General features: G+C 31.0%; 1 pseudogene; it reads left to right on the top strand.

Moving 5' to 3' along the window:
* The first annotated feature begins 1866 nt into the window (after window positions 1-1866).
* LOC143055238 (uncharacterized) lies at window positions 1867-18809 on the top strand (annotated as a pseudogene).
* The last annotated feature ends 1495 nt before the right edge of the window (window positions 18810-20304 follow it).

The raw sequence follows: 20304 nt of genomic DNA, 5'->3' as shown, positions 1-20304 counted from the left end.
ACTAAATCATTTACATTTAACTAATTAATATTCTGGAGTTTCTCTTTATGCATATGGATAAATCCCAGACTGTTACACAACGTGGTATTTCAAAAGATCAACATAACTATTTTAGCTATCATGTAAATGTCCCTGTTAAATGAATAATGATGCAACATATGAAATTTAAATTTAACAGGTTTAATAAGGAAGAAAGTACAGAATTACAACTTAATGCGTCCAAGCTTAGCGAAAGGTCGTGCGACATAATCAGTCAAACAATTTTCTAGATTAACTCTTTAAGGAACGATCGTTTTCATTGGTCAGTTCAAACCTTCGACCTCACACCTGCGAAAATAGAACATACGTACTATAACGTTGAATGGACTGATCAATATTCACATAGCTGGTCAAGGTCGTTTAAAGCTGCCATCGTCATATTCGCGTACATGATTGTGTTCTTGATTATTTTAATTTCATTTCTAGGGACGATATCAAAAGTTCAATGTAGGATACAAAAAAAACTTAATTTACATAGTTTTTTCACTGAACCCCTTCCCTTCTCAACCTAATTTGTGAAAAGCTTGATTGACCAATATGGATAAATGTAAAATCGGTGTCAAATCAACAAAAATTGCAGCAATGTTTACCCCCAACCCCCAAATTATTCAAAATTATTTTTGTTTTATCTTACATTAAGGTAACACGATACCGAATGACGATACGCCATGAGTTATCGTTCCTGACATTATCTAATATCGTTCACACATACAAGCTAATGCAGAGGGTTTTGTGTGACATTTTTAACGGTAACTTTCCCTATATGCAGAGTGCCGAGAGATTTGATGCAATACGTAGCGGTTATTTGACATAGATTGTTTTATCGTTTTCCGCCAATAATTCTGCTCATTGTTAATCTTTAAAAAGTATTACTTTACTTTTTAAATATACTGTTTCTTTGATATTTAAGCATCTGCGCGCTTTATCTATGTATGTTCTCATGTATAACAGACACAGTTTTATCACTTTATCTTTATTCTTGGTATAGATATAGGAAGATGTGGTGCGAGTGCCAATGAGACAACTGTCCACAAGAGACCAAAATGACACAGACATTAACAACTATAGGTCATCGTACGGCCTTCAACAATGAGCAAAGCCCATATCGCATAGTCAGCTATAAAAGGCCCCGATAAGACAATGTAAAACAATTCAAACGAGAAAACTAACGGCCTTATTAATATAAAAAAAAAAGACGAAAAACAAATATGTAACACATAAACAAACGACAACCATTGAATTACAGGCTCCTGACCTGGAACAGGCACATACATAAATAATGTGTATAGCGTCAGTTAAAATTTTCTCGACCATCATCCCGGATGCCCTGCCTCTATTGCAAAACCTACCTACATGTATTGACTGTATTTATTGTTAACTTGTTCTCGTCCTAAACATGCATGAAATATTTTCCACTGGACGTTAACCAACCAATAATCAAAGCAATCAATCCTACCATTTACACCCGTCACTTGGAACTTTAGTTGTTAAAATTTAAATCATTGCCTCTAATTTTAAAAAAAAAATTCGACAAAGTTTAAACGCAGACCACGAGGAAGACCAAAATTGAACAGTTACGCAAAACTAAATATCTATGTTACAGCTTGCTCATTATGGAAGTGGGGTAACATGATACTTTATTTATAATTCAGTCCCTCCCCGTAATCGATCTCTCCTACTTACTTAATGTAGTAAGCGGAATATAACGACTGAATTATTCGGGTTAACAGTTTGGAAGATTTGTCCGACTTGCTGAGCAAACAAGAAACATATTTACACCACCAGAGTACACTATACTACATGTATTGTGTGTACCAAGTCAAGAATATGACAGCTGTTTATCATTCTTTTGATGTTTTTCAGCTTTTGATTTCGTCATTTGATAAGGGATTTTTTCGTTTTTGAATTTTTCTTGGAGTTTTGTTATTTTATTTTTTGGAATGTGTATTTTATCAGGATCATTATTTTTCCTCATTATTTTCACAGAATTATTATTCTTTTTTGAGTGATGCATCAAATGTGCCTTTTATAAACAACTGTTTTCAAAATTGTATTGTATCGTCCCGAGCATGCATGCACCATTTGCCACTGAACGTTAAACAACCATCAAACCGAGTAATTAAAAAAAATGTTAAATGAATCAATTTTTTTTTAAAATACTATATCATGTATATTTCTGCATCACGGGATGCAGTGATGATATCACCATTGTCTAATATTTTGGAGTTAAAAATCAGTAATTCGGATGAATCTAACGTGAAATGTTTCATTTAATTTTCACGTAAATCTGAAGGTACTTTTTATGGTTTTAATCAAATTTTAGAACAAAGCTATTATTTAAATAATTTTATTTCAAATATTTACGTAAATTTAACGTGTAAAAAATTCCGGTGATTTATGCATGAACTATTATCATAAATTAAGATTCACATGGAACCTGTTCGCGCAAGTTTCAAGTATATGCTCGTTTGATGTGAAAATCAGACGATATTAATATTAATTCATATGAGTGAAATTCCATGTGCAGGACGAAATAAAATTATATTTGATTCAGTAGAATTTTATATTGCATTACTAGGAACTTTACGACAGTCGAAAGGGGGAATGAAAATAAAATATACTCATTCAGATCCCGACACATATTTTTCTCTCCATTTCTCTGAGAAGGAATAACGTTATGTTCCGTACACCATAACGTCACACGTTTTTGGTCAAATTTTAGGCCTATCGATCAACTTTGAAGTCATTTATTTCAAAAACAAGGATGGTGACATGTGAGTTTCTATACGTGTATTGATTCACTATGCAATCCTGGATATACTGTTAGTTTTTTTTTTGTTTTTTTTTTCTCCGTATATAAGAAAATAGCCATCCATTCGAAAATCTAAAAAGGTAAGCCGAAAAAAAAGGCATTTCCCCTATATACCTAAGTAAATTTGTCGCCACAATTGACGTTTTCCTATGAAAATTACAAAAAAACAAAAATGGTGACCCCCATTTTTTATTACATATTCCGATGTAACTCGATTCAAAGTAGACGTATGCCAAAAATTTCGGAAATCGGGAGATATGCCATTCGGTATCGTGTTACCTTAATCTTTTGATTTCGTCCGTAAGGGTGCTACCATTTTATTTTGATTTAGGGGGGGGACTTGAGTGAAACATTTTGTCATGCATTTTTTTTTTAGTTGTAATCTCTATCCTGTCTTTTATTTTCAGTAAATTCAGTCCTGCATTTTTTTATTAGTTTATGAAACCGTACTTAACTACACAAATAACAAAATTACATGCTGACTATATCGCTTGGTTTTTTCTAGTAAATGGGTCTGTGTTTATAAACTTTCATGTACACTATTCATATTCTTTCGCAAGTTTTAGGTATTTGACATAGGATAGTGTGAATTATTTTCCTGATTCAGTTTACTTGATTTTGAAAAAAAATCCCGAAATTTTAAGTAAATTCAGAACATGTAACCAACCATGCTTTGTTAAGAAAAAATGGAGAGTGGAAGGAAAGATTCTTTATAAACTCCAGCGATATACTTCATGAATTTATAATTAACTGTTTTGCTATTTTCGGTTAAAAAACGAACGTAAATTTCATAATGTAAATATCTAAATAGAAACATAGAAAACAATCAGTTTTTTAAAGCGTGTTTATTCAATAAATGTATTGATAAAAAGCGGGTGTGTCCCTTCTTGTACACGCATTCATTCATCCTCATTAGTAGTTTCTTAATATTTTGATTCTCAGTTTATCTTACATGTATGATTTTGTATTTCATTTTAAATACGCATGCATACTACACGTCACTTTGGGGGATAGTTCAACTATTTTTACGGTATGAAATTAAAAGATAAGTTTTCAGCCAATTGAAATCGAAAAAAGTACATTTATATTGTTCCTTATAAACTAGTCTACGATATTTATTATAATTATTTATTTATTATTTTAGTTCCACACGTACAAAAAAACACAAATGATACGATTATTGTTGCTTTGTTTCTATATTTCGGGACAATTTGCTCCGTAAATGATACGTAATTTCTGAATGACCAAACGCTTAGCTACTGCTGTAATGTTCTACCGGTATGTTCGTTTTATAGCATGAAAACACTTAAACAGGAATGTGAAACCATCATAATTTGTTTTTAAATTATTGTAATGGATCAGTATTATGAGATCCTTATTACAAGTAACTTCGACATTGGAAGAAATCAAAAGTGGTCCGTATAAAAAGCGGCACATGTATTTTATTTTATCCATATATTTTTCATAATGTGGTACAAGATAATTATGTTGCTGCGGTATAATATTTCGACACAACTATTTGAATTTCACAAAACATTTATTTAATTCTTTTGACCAAAGATTTGTAAACTTAACTATCACAGTGTAGATACTATTCTGTACGCTATCCGGACGTCGCGATTTTTGAAGCGAGAACTTTTTGGATCACATTTTAAATTTGATTGGTATACTGAATTAAACGGTAAGTTGATCATCTGTACATTGCTTAATGATTAATTCAGCCGACATCGATATTCTCAAATGGTTTAGAATTAAATTCCGCACATTCATTATTCGTATCTTTGCCTTAATCAAGAGATTTACAAGTGCATCACTAAGAAAAATCAGTCGGCGAACCTAAAAACAATCTTTTTACCCTCTTAGTGTACATATTAACGTAAAAACCTGACTTAATTAACTAAATGAAGTATATTTCAAGTGGTGGTAAAAGTTTCAACCAGATCTTTGAAGCCAGAAATAAGAAAATTACACTTGTTTGAATTTCTCACTGTACGATCAGTCTCGCTTGTATATTTTAAAACTGTATGATCAGTCTTTATGTCACTGTATTCTATATATTCTCGAGGCCGTACTGTAGCCTATAATTGATCACAGTTCATCACATTGTTTAAGATGTAGAGCTGTCTCTTTGACACTCAATTGTACACCACTTTGTCAAGCGGGGGGTTATAGTGATAAAGAATTCCGTCTTTCCGTTCGTCCTTTGGACCGGTACAATATGTTTTGCCGGTTTTGTAAGCGCATCTCCTCATAAACCACTTAATATATACATTGGGGGTTCCGGCCATTTTTAAAATGGAGAGGGGGTCCAATCCAGGAGAAAAGGGGATTCCAAATGTATGTTCCCATACATATGCATTGATAGTTAAAAAAGGGTTTCAAACTGCCGGATCCCCTTTTTTTGAATCCGTCACTGATATAACTATTAATCAATCTAATTCGGTTTCCTTATCATAAATGATAATGACTGTATTGTGCACCGTCTATTTCGAATTTTAGTAAAAAATCTTTTATGGGGTTACTTTATATAAGATACGGACTTGAACATTGCATTATATGGCGGCATCCATCAGGTATTTCCAACACCTCCTAAACCAATCATTAAAGTTTTCTGAAATTGCTCCATTTTTACTCGAGTAATGCATTATGGACCTTCTATTTCTGTAAACTTACCAAAATTATATCACATGAATTATCCCCCTATGCAAAGCTGTCTTTATCCATTTTTTGTTAATTTAAAAGAGACAAGCTTGATTTATGTTATCATCAATTGGTCAACGGCGGACGGTGTAAATAATCTTTAAAAATGTAATAGCTAATTCTAATGCAACAACGTTTGTAACGTTCATTTTGATTGGATAACGTCACTTATCCACATGGCATCGATTGGCAATTGATGCTATGGGACGTAAGCGCAAGCGCAGACGGTATATGACAGATTTTAAATTCATGTTTTGACGTTGTTTTCTGTCAGTTTCTTTAGAATGTAGATACCAATATTGTATGTTAAGCTCAGTCGGCATCAATTGGGTATTTGATGGTTGCAAATACCCGTTTACTGTCTCCGCTAACGCGTCGCCAGTAAACTTAATTTGCGACCATCAAATCCCCAATTGATGCCGTCGGAGCTTAAAATACAATACAGATATCTCCTAAACAGATACATGTAACTGTAACGATATACTATTAAAAAGTCCACAAGCGAATCATGTGTGACGTAGAAAATATTCGTTCAAAATAGAATAGAAGAATATATAATAAATGAAAGTATATTAAATAGATAGAGCAAAGACTTGTTAAATTTACAAATAAATAAAAAGGTTCATATTTTAAGAGAAACTTAATAAAATTGATTTTAAAAGTTTTAAACAAAGTTACAACGCAATATTATGTAACAGGAAATTATAGAAAACATTATCAAAAAGATTGTGACATGTTAATCCCCCTGAAATAAATTAAGCTTTAATAATTATGAAAAGGGGTACATTTTAGACAATAAATCATTATCAATAGGGATAGCGTCCCGCCGAAGGCAAAGCGATTATTTTATAAAAAAATAATCGTCTATTGTATAATAGTTTTAGGGAGGAGTAACTCAAATTAAGTGTTAATTGAAGAATAAATTATCTTTTGATTGGACAAACAAATTTAGGTTGATCTTGGGGTGACCACGTGAAAAAAAGGTTTTAAGGGATAAATTTTGATAATAAACTTCACTTGGTCACTTGATAGCAAGGATAAAGATATAGCCTGAATTTGTGTCCATTATATTTAAGGTATGTAAAGTATAAGTGTTAACAACTAATTAAGAATAATAATTTAACTCTTAATGGATTTATTTTTGTTAAATCAAACTAAAGTAAAAGTACTTATTCAGTTACGATAAGTATATATATATAATTTGTAAAGTTTATAGGTTAGTTGAATATTAGGTAATTTAATCAAGAATTTAAGCATATGATAAGTTCCGTAAAGATTACATGTTTGCAGATATTGGTTTTATTTTATAATATTAAAGGGACATAATTTGATATTGTTTAGAACGATACTCGTTTAAAGAAAACAATTTTAGAAATAATAAGAACCAAAGGAATATTTAAAATGATATTTATAGATAAGTTCAACTCTAAGATATTCAGGAAACTGAACAATAAGCCGTAAGTCTTGGGAAGGCGGAAATAAATAGTTTTGATCAAGAAGAGAAAATGTTTATGTCAACGGGATACTAGGACTGATAAAATAATGTTTATCACTTAAGAATGTTAAGATATAAGTAAATATATATTGCTCGAAAGTCCTTAATTAATCATATCTTTCAATTCTGATCATGCATTTTACAATATAAGTTATTAATTTTTATAAGAAATAAAATATACTGCCAGTTCAATTTGAGCTTGAAATGTGAAGATTATATATGAGAATGAGATATACAATTTTACAATGTTCATTGTTAAAGGTTTATAATAAAGTATTTAGTATGACAAATAGTCAGGGACTATCCAAATTGAGTGTTAACTCTAATTTCATATATATATTTAAAGAATGTAAAGATGAGAGTTAGTTCCCTTGTTAAAAGATGATTTTGGAATATACAGAATTTATATTTAAGGTTCTTTATATGCATGTATGTTTCTTTTATTTTGATATTGTTAATTCATAATGTATGTACAATTGTAATTAAATGTTCATGATGTTCACTTGGTCACTTGATAGCAAGGATAAAGATATAGCCTGAATTTGTGTCCATTATATTTAAGGTCCAGCGGCAAAAAGTTATCAAGTATAACACGATACGAAACACCCCCAAGTATCGACACAACAGATTTGGTGGAGGAGAGAGGAAAGAACGGTACCTAAAATTTAGAAATGCCAAGCACCCCCCTAAACAGAAACTTGCGGTCGACCAACAAAACCACAGAAGGAGACCAGCAAACAACAGAAAGTGTTGGAACAACACCTGGTACAAGCGGAATAACAAGAACTGGTACAACTGGAAACACAACAACTGGTACAACCGGAAACACAACAACTGGTACAACAGGAAACACAACAACTGGTACAACCACAAACACAACTAGTACAACCACAAACACAACTGGTACAAGTCAAATAACTACAGTGGAAATACATCCAGAAAGTGACACACAAGGAATAGTACAACATACAAACATGCAACAACAGGACCAAGCACAACAAAATCCACAGGTACAACCTTTTATATTTAATGCAACAGCACTCCTTCAACCGTCAATATATGACGGATCTTCAAAACCTTCATCATGGATTTCCCAATTTTCATCGTGGACTAAACTGCAAAACCTAACAGACAAAAACGCCATAAATGCGTTAACATTCTATCTATCTGGTCCAGCAAAAATTTGGTTTCAAAGTTTGCCAGATTCAGCAAAAACAAATCTAGCATCAATTATAAAACTACTAGAAATAAGATTTACAACATCAGATGATGAAGATATTCTTACAACACAAGCGTCAAATGAGAGTGTACATGAATTTTTAGACCGACTTACTCTAAAAGCTACAAGTCAACGAATCCCAGAATGCTTAGTTCTAAAAATAGCAAGAAAAGGGTTTAAACAAGCGCTACAACAATCCATTATACAACAAAATCCGAAAAACATGGCCGAATTGAGAGAAGCCGCCGTCATTGCAGAAAAATGCTTAGCATCAAACATCAGTCAACAAATCTCAATCAATGCCATTTCACAAAATGACTTTAAATCGTTAAGTGAGACAATTAAATTATTATCTGACAAGGTAGAAAATTTAAATATTGAAAATCAAGAACTGAAGGCCAACTTTGGCAAGGCCAATCAAAATTATCAAAACAAGCCAAATTGGCAAAATAATAGAACTCCTGGCAGAAACTTTAATGGTCAAAGAAATTTTCAAAAGAATTCAAATTATCAACAAGCCAGACCAGCTTACAATTCAAATGCCAGGAACTCATATAATAAAACCAACACATGCACAGCATGTGGCAATATGTCATGTTCAGGCAAAAGGGAAACTTGCGATGCAAGTGATAAAAAATGTTATAAATGTGAAAGAATTGGACATTACTCAAGGCAATGTCATAGTATCAGAAACATAAGAGGCGAAATTATTAGGCACTAGGGACGCGAGCCTATTTTTAGGCGGCTGTCTAAAAGTGGGCATAGTGGCAAGTCTCCAAGAGTTAACTTAATTACCCCCATGGATAAAAATAAAATTACAATAGAAATTTATGATGTTAAAACAATAGGACTTGTTGATACAGGTGCCTCTATCTCATGTGTCTCAGAAAACTTGATAAATAAGTTAAATCAAAGTAAAATAGAACTTGAGAGAACAAATTTCATGAATATTTATGGAGTAGGAGGTGAAGAACATAAAGTATTGGGTAAAGTTACACTCCCACTTAAATTTCAAGGACTTGTCATTAAACACAAATTTCATGTAGTTCAAGATTTACAATATCCTGTAATTTTAGGTGATGACTTTTTATTACAAAATAAATGTAATATCCATTATCCCTCCCGCACATTGTATATACATGAAGGGTCACTACAAGTTTCCCTCCTTAGTACAAAATCTGGAAAAGCAAGAACGGCTAAAAGATTTAAAGTACCTGCTAATAGTATGGCAAATGTTTCAGTAAAAATTTCAGATATTTTTTTGAATGATGTAGTATTATTAGAACCACTACCTTTACTAAACAAATATGAACTGATAGGAGCCTCTTGTTTAGTAAAAGTTTCTAAAGCAGGTTCAAAACTTCAAATTATTAACCCTACTGATATGGCAGTCACAATACCTAAATTTAGCATAATAGCAAATGTGATGCCAGTGGTTGAAGATAGTATTCAAAGCTTATCTGATGATAAAAGTGAAAAACAAAAAAACAAATGTGTAGCAAATATAAATAGTTCAAAAGTGAAAAGGGAAAAAAGTAAAAGATCTAAAAGTAAAATAGATTTTGACCTTGACTCATCAGATATGACAAATGATCAGAAACAGAAATTTTTGAAATTTTTAAATGTAAATAGAGATGTGTTTGCAGCTGACTTGTCTGAATTGGGGAAATGTAATATAGGGGAACATAAAATTGAAACTACTGACAACATTCCTATTAGAGTACCCCCATACAGAGCAACCCCCAAAGTTAAAGCTGAAATAGAAAAGCAAATTGACAAAATGTTAGAGAACAAGATTATTGAACCATCCACTTCCCCGTACAACAGCCCAGTTGTGCTCTGTCAGAAAAAGGATAAGTCCTTTAGATTTTGTATAGACTATCGCAAGCTAAATTCTAAGACAACTGTAGAATGCTGGCCTTTAGCAAGCTTAAATGACGTTTTTGACGCTATTGGGGAAGCAAAAGCCACTATATTTACTAGTCTCGATCTTTGTCAGGGATATTGGCAAGTCCCACTCCACAAAGATTCACGGGAAAAAGCTGCTTTTGTAACTCATTCAGGAATATATGAATGGACAAGAATGCCATTTGGTCTGAGAAACAGCAGTATTACTTTTTCAAGAGTTATAAGTCAAGTATTACAAGGTTTAAACTGGAAAAATGTATTGGCTTACATAGATGATATTCTGGTATTTAGTAAAAATTTAGAAGATCACATGTATCATTTAGATCAAGTTTTTGACCGACTCAAAAAGGCTAACCTCAAACTAAAACCAAGCAAATGTCACTTTGGAGTTAAACAAGTAAACTACTTAGGCCATATTTTGACAAAAGAAGGTGTTAAAACAGATCCTGAAAAGATTCATATTGTCAAAAATCATCCAGCTCCTAAAAACCAACATGAGGTACGACAATTTCTAGGCTTATGTAACTATTACAGAAAATTTGTGGAAGGCTATGCAAAAATAACAATTCCATTAAATTCCCTACTACAAAAGGAAAGTGAATTCAAATGGACAGACAAATGCCAAGAATCATTTCAATTATTAAAATCAAAGTTAATATCTGCACCAATTTTGGCATTCCCAGACATGTCAAAACCTTTTATTCTAACCACAGATGCATCAGGTCAAGCGATAGGGTATATACTTGGTCAAAAAGATGACCAAAATAGGGAAAGAGTAATATCTTTTGGTGGTCGGGCCCTGAAAAAGGAAGAAAAGAAATGGACTGTTAGTGAAAAAGAATGTTTGGCTGTGTTAGAAGGAATTAAACACAATAGGGTCTATTTATCCCATGACAAATTCACTGTTTTCACTGACCACAAAGCTTTATTATGGCTAAATAAGGTTAAAGATACAAATGCAAAATTAGGAAGATGGGCACTAGAGTTGCAGAATTTTACTTTTGATATCATCTTCAAAGAAGGTAAAAATAACAAAAATGCAGATGCAATCTCAAGAATACCCTACCCACCCATCCCCGAAAAGGTAGATATTAATCAAGTCGAAGTACTAGGCTTAGAAACAAATGAACCAGAAGATGTAAGTATGTTAACAGAAATTACATTTGAATATGAAATTCAAAAACCATATATTGCTGCCATAAATGATACAAATGACAAGGAGGTAAGATTAAATGATATGTCAGAAATAGCAAAGCTACAAAGACAATGTACAGAATTGTCAGACTTAGTAACCTTTCTAGAAAGTGGTATATTACCTCAAAATGATAAAAAGGCAAAAAGTATAATATACGAAAAAGACCTGTACAGGTTCGGCACAGAAGGTGAGTTAATACATCAATACCTACCTAGAACAAAAGGAGTACCTAGATCAGAAGTGATGATTGAACAAATTGTACTTCCAAAATGCATGAGACAAGAAGCTTTAGAAGCATACCATGATTGTAGAGCTGGTGGAGGTCATAAAGGTTTTCGTAGAACATATGCAGCTTTACAACAAAAATACTACTGGTCTGGTATGTATCAAAATGTGTACAACTATGTCATTTCTTGTGATGCATGTCAGAGAGCAAAAAGACCAACAAATAAACGACCAGCACCATTAATGCCTCTGCCAGTCGCAGAAACATTTGAAAGATGGCACATGGATATCTTATCAGGATTTCCAACAAGTAAAGATAAGTATCAACATGTATTACTAGTGGTTGACAGTTTCTCACGATGGGCTGAAGCATTCCCGCTGAAAACACAAGAAGCTAAGGAAATTGCTCATATTTTGTACAAAGAGGTATTTACTAGATTTGGAAGTCCTAAAACTTTGGTGTCTGATAGAGGTCAAAATTTCTGCTCAAAGCTCATACAAGCTTTATGTGAACTTTTCCATGTTACACGTCACACAACAAGTTCATATCACCCACAATCAAATACAACGTGTGAAAGGATGAATAGTACAATAGCTCAGACCTTGCGTACATATTGTACTAAAGACCAAATGAATTGGCCAGAGCTAATTCCCAGTGTTATGATGGCTTTACGGATGTCACCAAACACAGAGTCAACAGGATACTCCCCATTTCATATGGTTTTTGGTAAGGAAATGAATATACCATTTGATATCTCAGTTAAACCGAAAGAAAACATAGGTAGGTCAGTGAAAGAACATATTAATGATCTTATAGAACACTTAAAAGCAGTACAAACAATTGCCAAGAATAATGTAAGTAAAAGTCAGGAAAAAACTAAGACATACTATGACAAAAAGGCAGCGAAACCAAAATTTCAGGTAGGTGACAGAGTTTTGATGCAATGCATGAAAGTACCTAAAGGGTCGGCACCTAAACTCCATGAAAAATGGGTAGGTCCTTTTTATATTAACCATGCCAATGAAAACACTTATAAGTTAAGAAGATTAAGTGATCATAAATTGATAAAGTCAAGAATCCATGCAAATAGAATAAAAATATATGAGGATCCTAGGGACCATAGGCAACCACAAGTAGATCGACAAGTAGACGAACAACAGACTGACAATACACATGACGGACAGCAAAATAATGAAGAAAATATTCAACAAAATGATAACAATGATGTTCAAGAAAATGATAATGATAATGTTCAAGAAAATGGCAATGATAATATTCAAGAAAATGATAATCAAAATGAGAATGATGAATTAAATGATGATAATCAATTTGAAGCTGAAAAGCTAGTAGCAAAGAAAAGACAAAATGGGCAAAATTTTTACAGGGTCAAATGGGTTGGATATAAAAAAACAACCTGGATACCTGAAAAAGACATTGGTGAAGGTTTGTTGGTTGACTTTCACAATAAACATACCAAAGATGGAAAAATAAGAAAAAGAAAACATATGACATGTTTTCAAAATCAAAAACATAAAGATTAAATGAGAAAAATATAGAATGAAAATCAAATATTTAGCTTTAGCTATAAAAATTAGGAGGAAATAAAAATTAATCCTATATGGTCAAGCGAAATGAAATTTGATAAGGAGAAATGCAAAATGTATAAAAGGAAAATTAGAAAATCTTACCCCAAAACTATGCGCATAGTAAAATGATGAGGGAAATAATGTGAAATAATGAGAAATAAAAAAAAAAAAAGTATGATTTGTAGAGTGACCAATACATGATAAATTTCATTACGGCAAACAAAACAAAAATTATCAAAACTAAAACAATATTTGAACTTTCTTTGTTAGAATCATAAGAATAAATCAATTTAGGTAAAACTAAAAAGATAAATTAGTGCTTATACATAAGAAAAACGTACGATTTCTAATGTGTATATCTTGGATCTAACAGACAAAAATTCTCTCGTTGTAGATAAAAAGACAGGTGTCTGCTTTGATCAGCCCAATTGCCATTTTGTTTTGGATATTCATCATGTTAGCAGCTTTCATTCAGTTAAGTGAAGCAAAGTCTACTCATAAACAAATTCTTAAACTTAATTATGGCATTATATTTGAAAAACAAGGTAGAATTCATTTTGGAAAAGATGTCTGGAAACATACCTTTCAAATTAAAATGCCAATAAAGAAAGGAAGTGTAGAAATTCAACAATGTAAACAAAAGCAAATATGCAGAAGATACAATGAAATGATTGTACAACTAGATTTGTTGCAAAAGCAAAATGTGGTTAATTTAAATGAAACCGTAAATGTGATAAAAGAATTAATACCAACCAACAAACCAACACTAGTCAAAGGTAGAAGAAAATCTAAAAGAGCAATCTTATCTTTCGTGGGGCAATTATCAAAAACTCTATTCAATACAGCAACTATGGATGATGTAAACCTATTAGCAAGGCACATAAATGCCCTAACTACTAGAACATTAAAGTTAACAAATACAATGGCTCAACATGATCAGCATGAATCTTCATATATGGCTTCTGTGGATAAAAGAATTTCAAACCTAGTTACGCAAATATCAGACAATCATAATGAAATTAATATGATGCAAAAATCTGTATTAGACAATGTCAGAGAAACAGAAAATTTATTTCTGCATCTTCAAGCAAAGATAATAGAATCATTTTCTTTATCTTCAAAAATTAATCAGCAACTGGAACAATTGAAATTGGGAATTTTTGATTTAGTACAGGGAAAATTGTCTCCCTTACTAATAAAACCTTCAACTATAACCAGCACACTAAACAGGATACAACAGGTATTAAACACAAAATACCCAGGATTTTATATTTCGCAAACTAGTCAAAATTTTTATTATGATACCAAAAATTTTGTATTTTCAAAACATAAATCTGATATATTTGTGATGTTAAACATACCATTAGCATACAAAATGTCAAAATTTGACTTGTATAAAGTAACGTCTTTGCCATTTCCACATAATTCAACAACTCATGCTACACAATTGTTAAATACCCCTAAATATATAGCTATTACAAAAGATAAACAATATTATATAACATTGTCAGACCAAGAAGTAGAAAAATGTACCAAATATAATGATAATTTTCATTGTCAGTTTACGAAATCATTTTCAACTAGTATAAACTCATGTTTAATATCAATATATAATAACCAAAAAGAGAAGGTAAACCAATTGTGTGACTTCAGATTTTTACATGATGTAATAAAACCAAAAATTGTTGCATTAACACAATCATCTGTAGTAATATATAAAACCCCCCAGTTAAATATGGATTGTAATGGAAAACAAATAATAAAACAAGGTTGTGATTTTTGTATAATTCAAATCCCATGCAGATGTTCTATTTTAACTAAAAACTTATATATTCCACCATCATTTACAAATTGTAAAAGATCAAATAATATAACTACTATATATCCAATAAATCTTGCTTTATTACAACAATTTTTTGATGCTAAACAATTAAAAGATATTCAACCAAATTCTACATTTAGTACAATACCAAACATTGCAATTCCAAACTTTAAAATGTATAATCATTCTTTTTCAACATTTTTGTCAAATGATAAAAGAAATCATTTAAGCCTTACAAAAATGGCTGAAGCTACAAAACAAGAAGGCATGGTTTTCCATAATTTGGCAGAGCCACTGCTAGAAGGAATCATAAATGTTAAAGATAGTTGGCCTGATTTAAATGGTATTTTAGGCATGATAGGAACAGTACTAGCATCCATATCATTTACTTTTGCTATATGGGCATTCTTTAAAATAAAAAAACTAACAACAGCAATAATAATACTTCAAGGATCTTGCCATGTAAAAGCTATGACAGCACCATCATTTATTTATAAAAACATTCAAACAACAACATCAAACCCAATTTCATCAAATTTTTTTAATGAACTAAAATTTAATCATATTTTGGTGGCCATCATTGGTATTTTGATTGTCATTGTGGTTTTTCTTGTATTATACAAAAAGAGGAAAAGTTCTCAACACACATTTATATCATTAGAGATAACCACAGGTTCAAACTGCTTAACTCTTCCCCTTTGCAAGCTACCACTATGTCCATCATATTGGACTTTTTCAATGCCACCAGAAGTTGAAAGTCTCAGTGTTTCTGGAATTTTTAGACCTAGTTTACATATTAATTGGGAAGATTTTATCATAACGAATACTTTGACACAAAAATCTATAGTAGGTCCTAAAAGTATTAAAATTTCTTTCTGGGAAGCTTTACGCTTAAAACAGATTTTAAAACAACCATTTTTTGTTTATATTTTATTAAAACACAATAATATGTACATAATCATAAACGAGCCTTGAGTTTTGTTGATATTGCCTGAACATGAATATTTTCTATCTTGTCATCATATAAATAATATATAGTAAGGTTAGGATTGTGAAAAATGGCACCGGATTATTAAATGACATTAACATTAGTGGAAATGAGAAAAACGGAGGAATTCGAAGAAATGAAATACATGTGAATATTAAAGAAAACTAAAGCAACTACAAGATGTCATGTGTTATACGTTCAACATAGAAGGATAGGATTCAATAACATCATTATATCATGTGGAGAAACCAAATGTGTAGATATAAATTCATGGATATTGTTACAAGAAATAACCGAATATAATGTATTTTTCCGTATATTGCGCGACCTTGTTACCTTTATACAAAAATTATCTCGTATTCTGTTTTTACTTATTAACAAAAATGTAAATGTGTTTTATTTTTGAAAATGTATGATCATATATATGTTACATTATGTTTGAATATTAATCATATGTTGTATTATTTTGTTATAGATATTTAACCATAGTTACTTCTTTTCATCCAGTAGAGGACGTGGAATCAAACAACATATTAAATGCAAAGATTTTTTTGTTAAACCAGGTGCCAAACTTTTTGATCTTTGTGAAATTGCATTTCAAAAATTGAAAAATATAAAAGAAAAGAAATTAGTTTACATTATGGCAGGAATTCCTGACATTTGTGTTAAAGACAAAGACTACAAGAAAACATATGAAGAAGTATATTTTGACAAAAAAAGTGACAAAGTCATTGAAATTAAACATGCCTTAGAATTTATTACAGAAAGGTTAAGTAAAATAAATTGCTATATCATTTATGTTCCAATTACAACAATGAATATTGAAAAATGGAACTACCATAGACTTTATATAAATAAAACAAAATTCCTTCTTCATACAGAAAACTATATGAAAATGCAAGACAACTTAAATTGGGCTGTTCATCAAATAAATATATATATTATAAGCCACAATAAAACATCTGAATTGGCAACTCCATTAATACAAGCATATGTACACAAATCTACTGGATCAAAGAAAAGATATGCATATGCAAAACTGGTGGATGGTGTTCATCCATCAGAACAATTGATTCAATCATGGGTAAATCAAATACAAAAAAACCATGAGTGAAAATGAATCCAGGTTACAAATGTAGAATAGATGAAAATTGATGTGCATGTATATATGTATATATGTTATTGGTGTAATTTTTTTTATATAGAAACAATAACAATGAGTATTTTGATGTTATTTTATTTAGCATACAGTTAACTTTGAGGGACCAAAGTTTTTTTTGTCCGACAGGGTATTTGTGACGTAGAAAATATTCGTTCAAAATAGAATAGAAGAATATATAATAAATGAAAGTATATTAAATAGATAGAGCAAAGACTTGTTAAATTTACAAATAAATAAAAAGGTTCATATTTTAAGAGAAACTTAATAAAATTGATTTTAAAAGTTTTAAACAAAGTTACAACGCAATATTATGTAACAGGAAATTATAGAAAACATTATCAAAAAGATTGTGACATGTTAATCCCCCTGAAATAAATTAAGCTTTAATAATTATGAAAAGGGGCACATTTTAGACAATAAATCATTATCAATAGGGATAGCGTCCCGCCGAAGGCAAAGCGATTATTTTATAAAAAAATAATCGTCTATTGTATAATAGTTTTAGGGAGGAGTAACTCAAATTAAGTGTTAATTGAAGAATAAATTATCTTTTGATTGGACAAACAAATTTAGGTTGATCTTGGGGTGACCACGTGAAAAAAAGGTTTTAAGGGATAAATTTTGATAATAAACTTCACTTGGTCACTTGATAGCAAGGATAAAGATATAGCCTGAATTTGTGTCCATTATATTTAAGGTATGTAAAGTATAAGTGTTAACAACTAATTAAGAATAATAATTTAACTCTTAATGGATTTATTTTTGTTAAATCAAACTAAAGTAAAAGTACTTATTCAGTTACGATAAGTATATATATATAATTTGTAAAGTTTATAGGTTAGTTGAATATTAGGTAATTTAATCAAGAATTTAAGCATATGATAAGTTCCGTAAAGATTACATGTTTGCAGATATTGGTTTTATTTTATAATATTAAAGGGACATAATTTGATATTGTTTAGAACGATACTCGTTTAAAGAAAACAATTTTAGAAATAATAAGAACCAAAGGAATATTTAAAATGATATTTATAGATAAGTTCAACTCTAAGATATTCAGGAAACTGAACAATAAGCCGTAAGTCTTGGGAAGGCGGAAATAAATAGTTTTGATCAAGAAGAGAAAATGTTTATGTCAACGGGATACTAGGACTGATAAAATAATGTTTATCACTTAAGAATGTTAAGATATAAGTAAATATATATTGCTCGAAAGTCCTTAATTAATCATATCTTTCAATTCTGATCATGCATTTTACAATATAAGTTATTAATTTTTATAAGAAATAAAATATACTGCCAGTTCAATTTGAGCTTGAAATGTGAAGATTATATATGAGAATGAGATATACAATTTTACAATGTTCATTGTTAAAGGTTTATAATAAAGTATTTAGTATGACAAATAGTCAGGGACTATCCAAATTGAGTGTTAACTCTAATTTCATATATATATTTAAAGAATGTAAAGATGAGAGTTAGTTCCCTTGTTAAAAGATGATTTTGGAATATACAGAATTTATATTTAAGGTTCTTTATATGCATGTATGTTTCTTTTATTTTGATATTGTTAATTCATAATGTATGTACAATTGTAATTAAATGTTCATGATGTTCACTTGGTCACTTGATAGCAAGGATAAAGATATAGCCTGAATTTGTGTCCATTATATTTAAGGTCCAGCGGCAAAAAGTTATCAAGTATAACACGATACGAAACACCCCCAAGTATCGACTCAACACATGTATTACTTTTTAGGCATTTGATTTTAAATAAGACTGATGGAACAAAATACAATTATTTTGCCGTCTAAAAAAAATCATCAGAAATATATTTGTATTGTCTGATGAAAGTAATTACACGTTATAGTTCCCTGGATAGTTCATAATATCACATATACACGTATATATACTTTCAAAATGCTGTTGTTTTTTCTTCAAAATCACGACTGGTCATACAGCCAAAGAATCTGAAATCGCTTCTAGAATACAGTCAGTTCTAGACTGATCGTACAGTAATTTATTTTGGGATCCTCAAGGAAAACATATTTTTAATGGGAAATACGAATATTCTTCTTCAATACGAAAAGAATATTGAAACAGTATATATTTAACTGTAAACTGATGCAAATATTTGCAATAAAAGATTATTTGCTTTGTACTACGAGAGCAAAATTGTTCGTCGATTTCACTTTTTTCTACCAAGTTGATGTGATGCACACGTATATTTTATATTCTAATGCATGTTTTTGTTACAGTTACTCATATTTATGATGCTATATATACCTTGAAGATGTTCAAAGCACTTTGTAGATATAGGAGTAAACAAATGATGAGAAAAGTTACCGTAGGCAAAACCGTCCTGTTAGCTAGTTGGAAATCATCGCTTCGAAAATCGCGACTTCCGGATAGCGTACAGAATAGTATCTACACTGTGACTTTGCATTGTGAAAAACTTGTTTTTACGTTCGTAGTAACATAGTACATTCCATAGTCAGTCACCTGTGTCAATTCATGTGCACACTACGATTGTGGATTGTATTTGAATCTTTCAGCCAATGAAATGAGACGTTAAAAGTTGTTTGTTTGTGATACGCCAGAATGTTATCAATGAACTATGAAACGCTAAACTTGACTGCATTTCACTGTAGATGTATTGACAAAATGTCAACGAAAGATCATACCTTTCGAACGTACATGTAAACGATCCGTCTTCACATATCAAGTGTAGAAAGGCTAAGCATTATTATTTTATCGGGGCATATTATTCAGACTATGGGCCCACCAATCTTTGTCCTTACTCTTTAATGTTGCATGCTTAGTGGAGAAGCAGCAAACGTCAATTTTCCTTGGATTTAACGTGATTTTATTAGAATGCACAGGACAAGAATACACCAATAAGAATCTTGAAGTATTTAAAGATACACGTATAGGCAATCATAATGGCTAGAATATTATCGATTTACCACTGAATGTGAATTGATAGTTTTATTAACAGCGATTTTTTTTTTTAATTCCTAAAATTCGTATCGGAAAGGCCCTATTACACGATGATATTAATTTGCATTGCGATATGCATAAATATGCAATCAAGTCTTGTTAAAATAGTGACGTTCAATCTAATTACTGTTTAGCTATATGTACGTTGGAGA

The sequence above is a fragment of the Mytilus galloprovincialis genome, chromosome 12, assembly GCF_965363235.1.
Source record: "Mytilus galloprovincialis chromosome 12, xbMytGall1.hap1.1, whole genome shotgun sequence".
Classification (NCBI taxonomy): domain Eukaryota; kingdom Metazoa; phylum Mollusca; class Bivalvia; order Mytilida; family Mytilidae; genus Mytilus; species Mytilus galloprovincialis.
The sequence above is the reverse complement of the archived record's forward strand: the minus strand, read 5'-3'. Positions and strand labels throughout refer to the sequence as shown.